Source organism: Protopterus annectens, chromosome 6.part0 (assembly GCF_019279795.1).
Source record: "Protopterus annectens isolate FY-2018-M chromosome 6.part0, PAN1.0, whole genome shotgun sequence".
Taxonomy (NCBI): domain Eukaryota; kingdom Metazoa; phylum Chordata; order Ceratodontiformes; family Protopteridae; genus Protopterus; species Protopterus annectens.
In genome coordinates this window covers 1874371454-1874385544 of record NC_056737.1, presented here as the reverse complement: position 1 = coordinate 1874385544, position 14091 = coordinate 1874371454, and positions in this window count along the sequence as shown.

Sequence of the window (14091 nt, the reverse complement as noted above, 5' to 3'; positions counted from 1 at the left end):
CATATATATATATATATATATATATATATATATATATATATATATATATATATATATATATATATATATATACATATGTAGACATATATATCTATAGATGTATGCATATGTATATATATATATTTAGATATTTACATATATATGTATATATATATTATATATATATATATATATGTATATATATATATATATATATATATATATATATACATACATATATATATATATATATATATATATATATATATATATATATATATATGTATATATCTATTTAGATATAAATATATAAAAACACACATACATCTACATGTATAGATACATTTCCTGTACTGTTGAATGAATATGCTGCATTATATGTTTGTGAAAACAGCAGGGTTCTATATATCTGACATGGCTTAGTGGTAAATCACTTTGGCTATGGTGTGCAGGGTCCTGGGCTCGAGCCATGCAGAGGCTGGTTATTTTGTTGCTGGGCAGAACAAGGGCCATTGGATACAAAATGATTAAGGCACTTTTAAGCAGTTGTAAGCAGGTCTGCGTCAGTTTGCTCGGAGGTAAGCACTGCTAACTTCTGGTTACAGTTTTGTCCACTCAGTTAGCCTCTCAATTGCTTAATCTGTGTAGGCATTGCTTAACCCTGCACAAACAGGCTTAGACCCACTTGCTGCTGCTTAAAAGTGCTTACTCCTGCTTACTCCCCTGCTAATTTGTTTAAAAGAAATGAAAAAGGGTTAATAGGACAGTGGTGAAAAAAGGGGCACAAAGAGGGAAAGTCAGTAGGGAAAATAGCTAGGGATGTGCAGGAAAGGTGTAGGGAAGGTCCATAGCTGCCCATTTCTTCTACAGCAACAGTTGTGCATATACACTGAATTTGGAGATAGATTTGGACACTCATACCCTTGAGAGAAGGGTGAGGACAACAATAATATGTTGTTAAGCCAATTAGACCAGATTACATGTGCCCAGTGGACATGTTTGCAAAATGGACAGCTATGTATGGGGCGAAATTTTTTTTTTGGGAACAGATTGCCCCTTTTTTTTCAGGTGAAAGTGAGATGTTGGGGAGGGATAGTAGGTATATTTGTCTTAACAGACGCCAAACAAGATGCATACAGGGGTGGTATATGACACATGTGGGGGGTAAACACCTTGAAGGGGAGTGGTGTTGGGAAATCAGAAGCCCATGAGCCCCCTAGTGGAAACAGTGGGACTGAGGTCCCCACTCATGGGCAGTCACCACTGCACCTTCACAGCCCCAAAGGTGGCTTTGCTGAGGGCTGAGTCGGAGAGCCAGGCCGACCCTCTAGTCGCAACACATGGCCCTCACGCTGGCATAGCAGATCTCAAAACTCCCTGTGGATCTCGCTATGCACAACAACCTGGACCTGGCGACGGGTGACAGGTTCCTGTCCGTGCCCACTCACAGTGGGGGGGGTCGAGCCTCATCACCTGAGGCATTTCCACATGAAGGTGGTGCATGACCAATGGACAAGGAGGTCCCGGGTTGGGCCCCAGACATGCTGATGCCCGGTGCCATGGCTAGCTGAGGTGGGACAGATGGGTCCGCTGGGACCCACATTCCCATACATGGTATGATGTTTAAGTTTTATCAACATATGTAGGCTAGTAATAGTCAATCCATTCCAAGATTAGGCATAACAGCATGCATAGATATTCCCATTAACCCAAACACCAGCTATGGAACAGTTGCAAAGCAAACAGAACCCATGCATATATGGGACCACAGTGGTAATTACAACATCACGCAGGTACATTGATGGCACCATGCCACCAATGTCAGAGTATTTCAACATAGCACATGCATAGAAACAGATTTAAATAATTATTGAACATTAGGACATATGCCCCAACATTAGAGTTAAGTCAGCACATACTAACTGAGTTGGGTATTTAGTTTATTGTTGCAGATATGGTGGGGGGGGATGTCAATTAACAACTAGTATATTCCTGTAGTTCGCATTACATTCCTAGTCAGTGCTGTTATCTTTACCTTACAAGTATTAGTACACTACCCTCTTGCCTTACTTTGTACAGTGGTATGGCTGTTGACAACTATATACATGAACTGCTTTTACCTGCAGCATACACCTCTTACCTGGTATACCTGTGGAGGAATTGTTTGTTAACACTAACTGTTTCTACACATACTCCTAGATTCCAGGTTGATGTTATGCACATACCTGTCCATCTCTTTTTGCACATACTCTGGGCATGTCTTGACCACATCCAGGTGAACTAGGACATATTTCGACTATTGCCCTCTTAAACCTTTAGTGAATTGTACAATGACAGGTTTGTTTTCATTGACATTTTCCAAATATGAACAGGCCTGGCAGTCACTTATATGACATGAAATGCTGCCTACATGTCAGAGATTAGCAAACTTATATGCCAGGGGGACAGGGTGACAGCCGGCAGATATGGGCCAATTTACTGGACATTCTGGACATATCTGTAAAGTTGGGGGTATGATTCCGTATGCAGCCTACTACCACTCCCAGGATTTGGACCATGGCTGTGTCTGCTAAACATAAAACACTGTCCGTCACAGTTGTGTGTGCTATATAGATATTGCTGTGTAACTGTTATCTGATTTCTGTCTATAATTCTCCTGTGCTTTTACATTCTGACCTTGTATTACAACACTCTTATACAGAATTTCCTAGACAGTTATATTATGTAGCGCAGTGTGGGTGACAGTGATGAGTGATACCTTATTATTCAGAGCAGCTGCAAAACTAACAATGCCATACAATAACAGAGTACACAGTACCAGTACAGGATATCAATCTTTTATTTCTAGGCACAGTGTTCATATCTGACAGACCTGTAGGAGCAATGCTTGTTTGCACTACATGAATGTTGCCACACAAATTACCAGATTCCACATTAGTATTATGCACATACATCTCACTCTGTTACTGTACACACTCTGGTCACAGCTTGACAACTTGGGGGTGTAGATGAGACATATTTGGCTTATTACTCTCATAACATTTTGGGGAGTTGCTAGAGTGGCAGGTTTGTACTTATAGATGTCTGACAATCAGTTGTATTTCTTGTTTGCTGCCTAAATGTCTGGGATCATTCCACTGATTTCCCAGGGGGACAAGGTGACAGGCAGCAGATATGGGCCAATTTACTGGACATTCTGGACATATCTGTACAGTCGTGGAGTATGATTCTGTATGCAGCCTACTACCACTCCCAGGATTTGAACCATGGCTGTGTGTGTGCTAAAAATACAACAGTTCATGTCTCAGTTGAGTGTGCTATTTGTATTTTGTTGTCTGTCTTTTCACTGTTTTCTGTCTATGTCTCTCTCATTTGTGCTATATGACCTCTTGGGATTACACCAGTCATATACAGACATTCCTACACATTTTATTTATGTAGCACAGTGGGGGTAACAGTGCTTACTACAACAGTACTATTAAGTGATTGCAAATCTACATTAACATATGATACCAGACTAAACACATGCAGTCCAGCAGTTAGACCTAGGTTCATAGGTTCATAGGTTCACATTAGGCTACCTGCCCTAGGGCATTTATAAGCCTAGCCAGAGTGTGTTTGGCTTTCGACACCCATTTTAAATTAATTTTGCTATGCCTTTTTTTGAGGTTAGTATACTGTGCCTCTGTCTAACAGTGACACAGAAGTGATAGCCGGGGTAAACCTATGATCTCCCATCCACACATCAAGATTCCTCTTGAAGAGAGTCAATGTGGGACTCTGCCTAACCTGGACTGGGATTTTATTCCAGAGTGAAGGGAGCCTCTGGGTTATGAATCTGTCCCTCCAGCATGTCCTATTTATTTCAGTGCTGAGGTTCAAGTCTCTCAAGCGCGTAGCTTGATGGGATTTGGATTTTCTGAGGTGCAGCATGTCCATTAATTCTGGGTTGGACATGGCTTTATACGTCAGGCACAGATCGCCTCTGAGCAGGCGGTATGCCACTGAGTAGAGCTGGAGTTTCTTTAACCGGGCAGCATATGGCATCTGTTTGAGCCCTTTGATCCTCTTGGTGAGGTACTTTTGGGGTCTTTCCAGTTGCTGCAGGTGTCTGGTAAGGTACATCCCAAAAGGCATTGTACTCAATTATGGGCCTGATGAGGGATGAGTAAAGAGATACGATGACCTCCCCTGATCTAGATGTGAATCCCTTCATGATTAGGTGGGCTATATAAAATGTTTTTCTAACCACTTTGGCCACGTGGTTGTCAAATGAGAGATTGCTATCAACTTGGGTCCCCAGGTCCCTAATGACTTCTTCTGTACTTAATGGATTACCACCTATGTGGTAATTTGTGGGCACTTTGTTTTTGCCAAAGGGATGACTATACACTTTTGGCATTTAGCTTGAGGCCATGGCTCTGGCACCAGTTGTCTGTTTCTATGAGGCCCTTTTGGAGGATGCTTGTGTCGGCTGGAGAGTTGATTATGGCGCCCAGTTTGCAGTCATCTGCGAACTTGGTCAGCCACAGTCCTTCCATGTTGGCCTGTACCACCGAGAAATATATACCGAACAAGAGAGGTCCCAAGACTGAGCCTTGTGGGATGCCACTTGTAACTGGTTTGGAGTCTGACATGGCTCCAGCAATTCTAACCATGTGGGTTTTGTCCTTGAGCCAGTTTGCAACCCATCTAGTGACATAGAGGTTTATATTTAAGCTGGTGAGCTTATCTATAATGCCCGAGTGGGGTATTGTATCGAAGGCTTTTGCGAGGTCCAGGTAGGCTGTGTGGACCACCTTCCCCTCGTCAATGGCCTTGGTGACTGTTTCAAAGAAATCGACCAGGTTTAAGAGGCAGGATCTGCCCTTAACAAAGCCAAACTGGGTAGGATCCAGTGTCTGTAGGTCCCCAATATCTTTATTTATGAGGTCCATGATGATCCTTTCCATAGCTTTGCAGACCAAGCTAGTCAGGCTTATGGGGCTATAGTTTCCAGGATCCGTTGAGGCACCACCTTTGTGGAGAGGGACTACTGTTGCTGTACACCACCTTTATTGTCAGGCTATTCTACTTTTATTTACATGCAACCTATATGAGACTCTTCCTGCCATAATTTCTGGTGTATGCAGTACATGCCTTAAACAATACAGGTTTTATACAGGCAATTAACTTTACTACTACTTTTAGATTTATTTCCTATGGCAGTACATGCAAGAGTATTACTATCCTGCCTCACGTCACAACCACTCCAATCGACATCCATGGGCCTCCTGTTTCATAGCCCGCTCACTTGCCACTGTGAAGGAATACGAGGAATATTTAGCCATACCTATCCATAATATACATGAGCTGGCAATTATTAAACCAGCAGTGGAGTGACACTTACACATGGCTGGAACCTCCCCTGTCCTCCTAGCCTCTTGGATCCACTGATCCAAGAGATCCTCTTTTGCCACTTCAGGTCGGCATAGTGATGCCTGACATGCTCATCAGTTCGAGGTATGCCAGTGGCACTGGTGAGGTCATGGGCGAGATGGTCCCAGGCTTCTGCTTTGTATTGAGGACCCTGGTACTGGCCCTGCAGCATTCTCATGTCATGGTCTTTCACAAGGAGTCCTGGCATGACTCTGGATTCCTGGATGCCCCAGTACTGTGCCCAAAAGCACACACCCTCTCCCATTCCAGACATAGTGCCTACAAGGGGAAGCTACAACCAGTTATGAGATGTATTCCCGCCTGTTCGGTTTAAATAGGGCTGATTTCCCACACTTTGCCGTGATTGGATGGTTTTAAAAATGCTAAGCTATGGGCAAACCTGCTTACCTAAGGTTGGCATTGCTTAAAGGTGTTTACCAATGGGCAAATTGAGTTAGCTGTCCTACACATTGCTTACACCTAGTAAGCTGGGCTGTGTAATGTTTAGCACTGCTTAATTTTTTTATTTGCATACTATTTGCTTTTTGGCATTGATTTATTATTCATTACATATTATATATGTGTTTGGTATCCATGATTCATGTGGACATACACTGTATGGGGTCCTTGGGGTCCTTGTGTTTATTAAGGGATTTTAACACTTTATTACAATGACACCTCACATCTGGGCTTAATGCAGTACTGCAGTTCACTTATTTATTTTATGTAGTGGGTTATACAACATAAAACTGTATATAGATTCCTTTCATGTGTTCAGTTTGATTTTCCTATAGTGAGGATCTGTTTGGTGATACCTCAATCTTATGTACTGCTGTGATGGCTTCATGTTTAACTACTGTGACTATATTGTACAGGGTTCTGGGTTCAAGACCTGCAAAAGCTGTTTATTTTGTTTCTGGCCAGAACAGCGACTGTTGCATACAGAGAGATTATTCACTTTTAAGCAATTGTAAGCAGGCTTGCACAGGTTTCCGCGAGGGTAAGCTATGCTAACCCTTGGTGAAATTAGCTTCAATATTGCTTAACCTATGTGCGCATTGCTTACCCCCATACAAATGGGCTTAAACTCACTTACTACTGCTTAAATATACTTACTCCCACTTAATACTGCTTAATAGTGCTTACACTTGCTTACTAGTGCTTACTCCTGTTTACCACCACAGTAATTTAGACATTCATATCTAATGATTCTTGGGAAGGTGGTGGATTTGGAAACTATATGGAGTTATCATTCATCACACATTTTTACCTTCCATTTGTATCCCTGATTCCTGTGTACATATACTGTATGGGGCACTTGTGATTATCTGTGGACTTTGCAACATTATGACAATGACACCTCACTTCTGCATTTAATGCAGTACTCCAGCTCGCAAATATATGTTATAAATATATAAATGTTGTAAATATATGTTATCGTAGGTTATGCAACAAAATAAATTGATCATACAGTGATTTGACATGGAAAACAGATTATACTGGAGTGGGACTTCAACCGTGAATGACTGCTCATAAGGCAAATGATCTGCCCACTACAGTATTGCTGTACTGCTTCAGTTGCATATATCTTGATTTTTATCCTCTTGTGCTATTTAAGTTGCAGTAACTGTAGCTAATTGATGGGCTAACCCACACACCTACAGTTAAATGTAATCTATTTCTTAAAAAAAAAAATAATAATCTTTATATTCAATGTTCTAACTATTGCTCATGTAAATGTGGGGGGATGTTGCTGGGGGTATGCGAACACCTATGAGCGGTCTTGCTCATTCTTTTATTCATACTCTGCTCTTCTTTATTGAAGGGGCATGTATATTTTGAGAATTCTGCTCTCAGACACACACCCTGCACTTGTACACACTCTGTGTAAGTTTAGTAGCTCAGGCAGTGCGCTTTCATTAATATGCATGGTGCGTTGCCGTCCTCCTCCTAAACGGACGTTTCCATGCAGGACTAAGCTAGTCCTGCACGGATGGATAGTGAATCTTGGGGGGGGGGTCTCTATAACAGCTTTATACATTTAGCAAGATAGATTTCAAAGGGGAAATTGCATTCACTGATGGGCCTGATCAGTTCAGGATGTCTTAGACCTAGTGAAAATATCCTTTACCAACAGCTGTGTCAGATAAAGGCATTTTCTAACCACTGTTTCAACATGATGGTCAAGGAAGAGGGAGTTATCTACCTATGTTCCATGCTCCCTCAAGAATCTTGTTATTGGAGTGGGATGTCTTCTATAATCTAAACTAGTGGAAGGGTTTATTTACCAAATGCATGAATATTGCATTTTTTTAACATTTAGTTTTAGTTTGTAGCTTCTGCATATCAGAAGGGGATTCATCTATAACAGCCAGTTTACAAACGTCTGTAAACTTGGTTAACCATAGTTCATGATTTTTGATTTGGAGATCTAAAAAGTGTATAATAAAAGGCATAGGCCCCAGCACAGATGTCTGTGGTACCCAATGGTTACTTTTGTGAATTCCTCCCAGCATGGGACTCTGTGGTACCCAATGGTTAATTTCATGATGTGTGATGACATGACTGTTACCAGCTCTGTGAGTGTTGTGTCCCTTAGCCAATTCTCTATCTATCTAACTACATGAGGATTGATTTTGAGCACATATAGCTTGTTGATCATGATGGCACCTGGTATAGTATCAAATGCTTTGGCAAGGCATTATATGCTGAATGGACAGTGTGATTGCTCTCCATATATGTGTATATATATATATATATATATATATATATATATATATATATATATATATATATATATATATATATATATATATATATTTATATATATGGGTCTACTTCACTTGACCTAAAACTCATTTAACTGACACCCACTTGACCTAAATTTCATTTGACTGACATCTCATTTGACTGACTCCCATTTCACAGACAGTTAAGACATAGAATTGTTGTGGGTTTTCCTTCAACTTGTGACTTGCTTGTGATAAAAAGAATTACTGTAACTTACAGTACTGACTGTTAGAATTACGACAGTCATGTAGAAAGTAGTGTTGTAGTGTTTCTAAATGTGAGTTTGTCTCTTTACATTTTTATGGAAAGTATCTAAAGTAATTTGGTGAATGTTGTGTGCGTTCCCAGCAGTAGTGACAGCATGTAGAGTACTGTAAGGCAAGTTGGAGGTATATGCTATTTTCCCCACTGTAGTGCAATCCTGGAGTTAGTATATATAACTATGGGGTTGTGGGGGGCACAGCCCCCTCAAATTAGGGGGGGGTGTAGAAGGGCATAGCCCCGCACCTAGTTTGGTTGCACATTGTCCAGTTTCTGTTAAGAGGGTAAATAAGTAGATTTTAAGTTCTGGAAAGGGTTAGTTGTTGGTGTTCTAAGTGTGCTTGTCTATGGTTTAAGATTTAGCATGTTGAAATTCAGCATTGTAAGCTGTCAGTGAAATGGGAGTCAGTCAAATGAGTTGTCAGTCAAATTAAATTTAGGTCAATTGGGTGTCGGTCAAATGGGTGTCAGTTGAATGAGTTTTAGGTCAAGTGAGGTAGACCCATATATATATATATATATATATATATATATATATATATATATATATATATATATATATATATATATATATATATATATATATAAACAACCAGACTATTAAATATGAAGAAAAGACCTTCGCCGGGATTCAGCAAACTTCCGTGCAAGAATAGCTTATTCTTGCATGGAAGGGACCATTCACATGCAGCATGGCAGCGTGCCATGCTAATGTTTCAAGGCGCATTGCCATGCTCTAAAATGGGCATGGTTCTGTGTGCGAGTGCAGGGGGCATGTCCCAGAGCAGTGCTGTCACAATATACATGCCCCCTGTACTCGAGAATTGCTGTTCACAATTTCAAAATGAATGAAAGTCTCCTCGTACACTTTAGTGTCTGTGGAGAAAATAACACTCAACAGTACAAATTTTCACAGAAAGTCCAGATTTCTGCTTCATATTTCTGGTGTGTTCCTCCTAAAATCTGCACCTGTCAGTCAAATAGCTGGGAATTGAAATCATTAAATAATGACAAATATTTGAGTTTAAGACTCTACATACGTCAGAAAATTCATGCTAATCCAAAGCTTGTCATCAAAGTTCTAAGTGTCTAATAGCAATATTTAAAATATATTCCTTAATTTTTTTCCCCCAAGTGCAATAAAGTTTAAGTGTAGCTGAGTGAGAGTGCCCATCTTGCAGTTATTCATAGCAGAGTTTAAACATGAAAAGAAGCTAAATAGAAATATACACAAAGCTAATAGTGAAACTGAAGTAGTGTAGTGGTTAGAGCATTTGCCTAATATGCAATTAGTAATTGTTCAAGCCCCACAACAGTCCATACATCTTCATATGTGAAACACAGCTAAAATGGAGTTTTCATAAATAGTTACCAATTATTATTATGTATATGTTAACCAGGGTAGTGTAGCAGCCCTAAATGTGAGGTGTCAATGAAATGTAAAGTTTAAGCAAGATTTAGCATAACTAAGTGGATTTGTGCACTGGTAAGCAGGGCTAAGCATCTACCCCTTTAAGCAATAGTTATCTTAGCTAAGCAGGTTTGCCCACTGCTTAGCTTAGCTCAGCAGTTTCAAAACTGTCCAATCATGGTAAAGGGTGGGAAATTAGCCCTATTTAAACCATGCAGGTGGGAATACAGCTCATAACCAGTTGTAGCTCCCCATTGTAGGCACTATGGCAGGTGCAGTTGAAGGTGTGCACTTTCGGGTGCAGCACTGGGGCATTCAGGAGTCCAGGGTCATGGTTGGACTCCTCATTAAAGACCATGAAGGGTGACTGCTGCAGGACCAGTACCAGGGTTCCCAATACAAAGCAGAGGCCTAGGACAAACTTGCCCAAGATCTCACCACTGCCACTGGCATCCCTCAGACTGGTGAGCAGGGCCAGCACCACTTTGCCGACTTGAAGCAGAGGAAGAGGGACCTTTTGAACCAGTGGGTCCAAGATGCTTGAGCAGGGAATGCTCCAGCTGTGTGTAAGTATTAGTAAAAATAAGTGTTCTCCAAAGTCCAGCCTGTGTATGTGATGGATAGGTTGCATAAATGTTTTTCTTATCTCCTGTACAGCTGCAGATGAGAGGGCTGTGAACTTGGAAGCCCACACCAGCAGGCTGCAAAGGCTGTGTCGTGAGGCTGGTGAGTAACAATGTAGCTGGCATTATGTAGGGCAAATAAATAAAATGTAGTAGAATGTCACCTTCCAGTATTTAAAAACGGGTATGGTGTTTAGTGAGTGAAGAAGCCAGTAGGAGAGTAATACTGGCATACAGCTTATATATCAATAAAAGTGAAATTACTTGTCAATAAAAGTGAAAACCCCAGACTGGTTGTGTTTAATCTGGTATTGTATGACTGGAAATTTTCATGCGCCAAGATCTGACATCAGAATAGTAATGTTGTGTTAACCACTGTTTTCTACACTGTGCTATGTCAAAAGGTATGTATAGGAATGTATATAAAAGAATGTTCTAATCACAAGGTCAGACTGTACAACTAAGAGAGAATTAGAAAGAAAACATTTAAGGAAGTGACAGCAGTTTCTCAATAGCTTATTCTGATGAAACACAAACTTGTATTTTTTGCAGAAACTGCCACAGTAAGGATCCTGGGAGTGGTAGTAAGTTGTGTGCATAACTTCAGGTAGGATTTTGTGAATATGTGTAGAAACAGTCAAGTAGTTTCAACATAAATTCCCTCCACAGATCTTCCATGTGAAAGAAGGTATAAAGTAGCTATAAGAAGCCTGTAGTAATGCTGTGTCCAACACACACAGTCCAACCCCAAGGCTGCAAATGACAGCAAGATAAGTACATAAACCAAGTGGTTTCCCCCAAGAAATGTTCAAAAGTGTCATGCTGTCACAGCTACTGGTCCCTGCTACCAACAACCAGGGTGACGCAATAGAAATCAAGGCAGCGTATGTCAGTAGCACACACACACACACACACACACACACACACTATGAGTGCACATATGTAACACTGACTATGTGAATATGGGTAGAAACAGTCATGTAGTATTAACAAACATTCCCTTCACAGGTCTTCCAGGTAAGAGAAAATATAAAGTAGCTATAAGAAGTCTGTAATTATATTGTGTACAAGCACACCACTGCCCAACCCAACGCCATAGTTGTTGTAATAATACCTGCAGAGTAATGAGTAGAGCAATGATCTTTAAAGTTGTGACCACTGCAAGAATCAATATTTGTTAACTGATATCTCTCTTTCTTCCCCACCTTATCTTCATCAATAATCTAAACACATAAATGAATCGGTATGTTTTCCACCAAACCTACTGTTGGAACATGTGTCCTGTTGTTCTACAAATGTTGAAATGTATTCCAATTAATGTTCCCTGTTCAAATGCTATCAATGTAAAATGCATGTCAGTGTAATGCCCACTGTGGTTCCATATATGCATGTGTTCTGTTTGGTATGCAAATGTTCCAAATCTGTTGTTTTAGGTTGATGGGAATACTAATGCATGCTGTTATAACTAATCCTGGAATGTGTTTACCATTACTAACCAACATATGTTCTAAAACTGCAACACCATATCACGTCAGGGAAGACCGATTCCAGAGGATCCACCTCTCCTGCCTCATTTGGCCATGGGACTGGGCCTCAGCACATCTGAGACCCACCCCAGGAACTCCCCATCCACTGGTCCTGCACTACCTGTGGGTGGAAGTGCCTCAGGGGATGGGGCTCATCACCCCTGGGTGTGGGCACGGACAGGATCCTGTCACCTGAAGCCAGGTCCAGGGTCTGATGGGTAGCGAGCTCCACAAGGAATTTGGAGATCTGCGATGCCAGTTGAGGGCCATGTGGTTCAATTAAAGGGTCAGCCTGCCCCTCCTGCTCAGCCCTCAGCACAGCCACCTTTGGGGTCGTGAATGTACAATTGTGACTGCCCATGGGTGGGGACCTCAGTCCCACTGTATCCATTTGGGGGCTCATGGGCTTCCAATTACCAAACACCCCTCCCCATCCAAGCTGTTTATCCCCCACATGTGTCATATACCGCCCCTGTATGCTGTCTTGTCTGTCTTGTCTGTCTTCCTACTTAATCTACCTCCCCAAATATACCTACTATTCTTCCACAACATCCCACTCTCACCTTAAAAAAAGGGCAATCTGTTCCCAAAAAAAAAAAAAAAAAAATATATATATATATATATATATACATATATATATATATATATATATATATATATATATATATATATATATACATATATATATATATAGATATACATATATATATATATATATATATATATATATATATATATATATATATATATATATATATATATATATATATATATATATATATATATATATATATATATATATATATATATATATATATATATATATATATATATATATACACATATATAGTGCAGTCAGACATCGGATCCACACTCTGAACCTCGTACTACAACAAATCTGACCAAAGACTGTCAAAATGGGGTTGAAGGTTCCCAAACTAGGGACCTCTTTTAATTATTGCCCTTATCTCTTCCTTCACAGCAGAACTGTTCTGCCTTGCAACAAAATAATAAAGCCTACCAAGACTTGGACCCAGGCTCCTGTAATCTACAATCAAAGTAATTTACCATTATACCATCGGAACCCTATGAAATAGTTATGAGATTCCAAACATATCAAATAGTAGAGTCATTCAGAGTCATTCAACAGTAGGGAAAGAGTCTGTAGAATCAGTCAGGTACTCTATATATACATGTATATCTGTAAGGAGATGCATATATGTGGACAAATATATATATATATATATATATATATATATATATATATATATATATATATATATATAGATAGATATACATCCACATTTATACCCACATATATGAATACATACATATATATATAGAAAGGTGAATAAATACACACACACCCACACTCACACACACACACACACACACATATATATATATCTATATATATATATATATATATATATATATATATATATATATATATATATATGAATACATAAATATACAGAAATATATGACAGCTACAAACACGTGCAATCAGAGGGTCATGCTGCTGCCCACTAGAAGTCTAAATTGGAAAATGCACTTACTGGAAATATTCCTTAAAATGGGGAACAATGACATCTGTGCTATAACAGAAACCTGGTTAAAGGCAGCAGGAAGCACCCCTGCACTACCAGCCTATAACTCATTCCACAACTTTTGGCTGCACAACTTGGATTGAAGCTCCAAAGATGGTGGTATTTTCATATTCATTAAGGATGCACACAACTCCAGAGTGGTAGACCAGCATTATGCATTCCAGATACTGCAGGCATAGCTAACATTGGGTAAGACAGTGGTTCAGGTTGTAGCCTGCTATAGGTCCCCAAACATGTCCCAAGACTCACACTCTATGTTTTGTAACACCCTGGAGAATATTAGTGGCTAACCTAACACTCTCATACTGGTTGACTTCAACTACCCCACCATTAACTGGAAAGTTACTCATATGCTGATGCACATGCCCATCACATCGACTTGGCCCTTCCTAACATGGGTGACTGTTGCTCTACACCAATAGTCAACTCCATTTGAACGTTCGATAATGCAAAGATAACCCATATATATATAT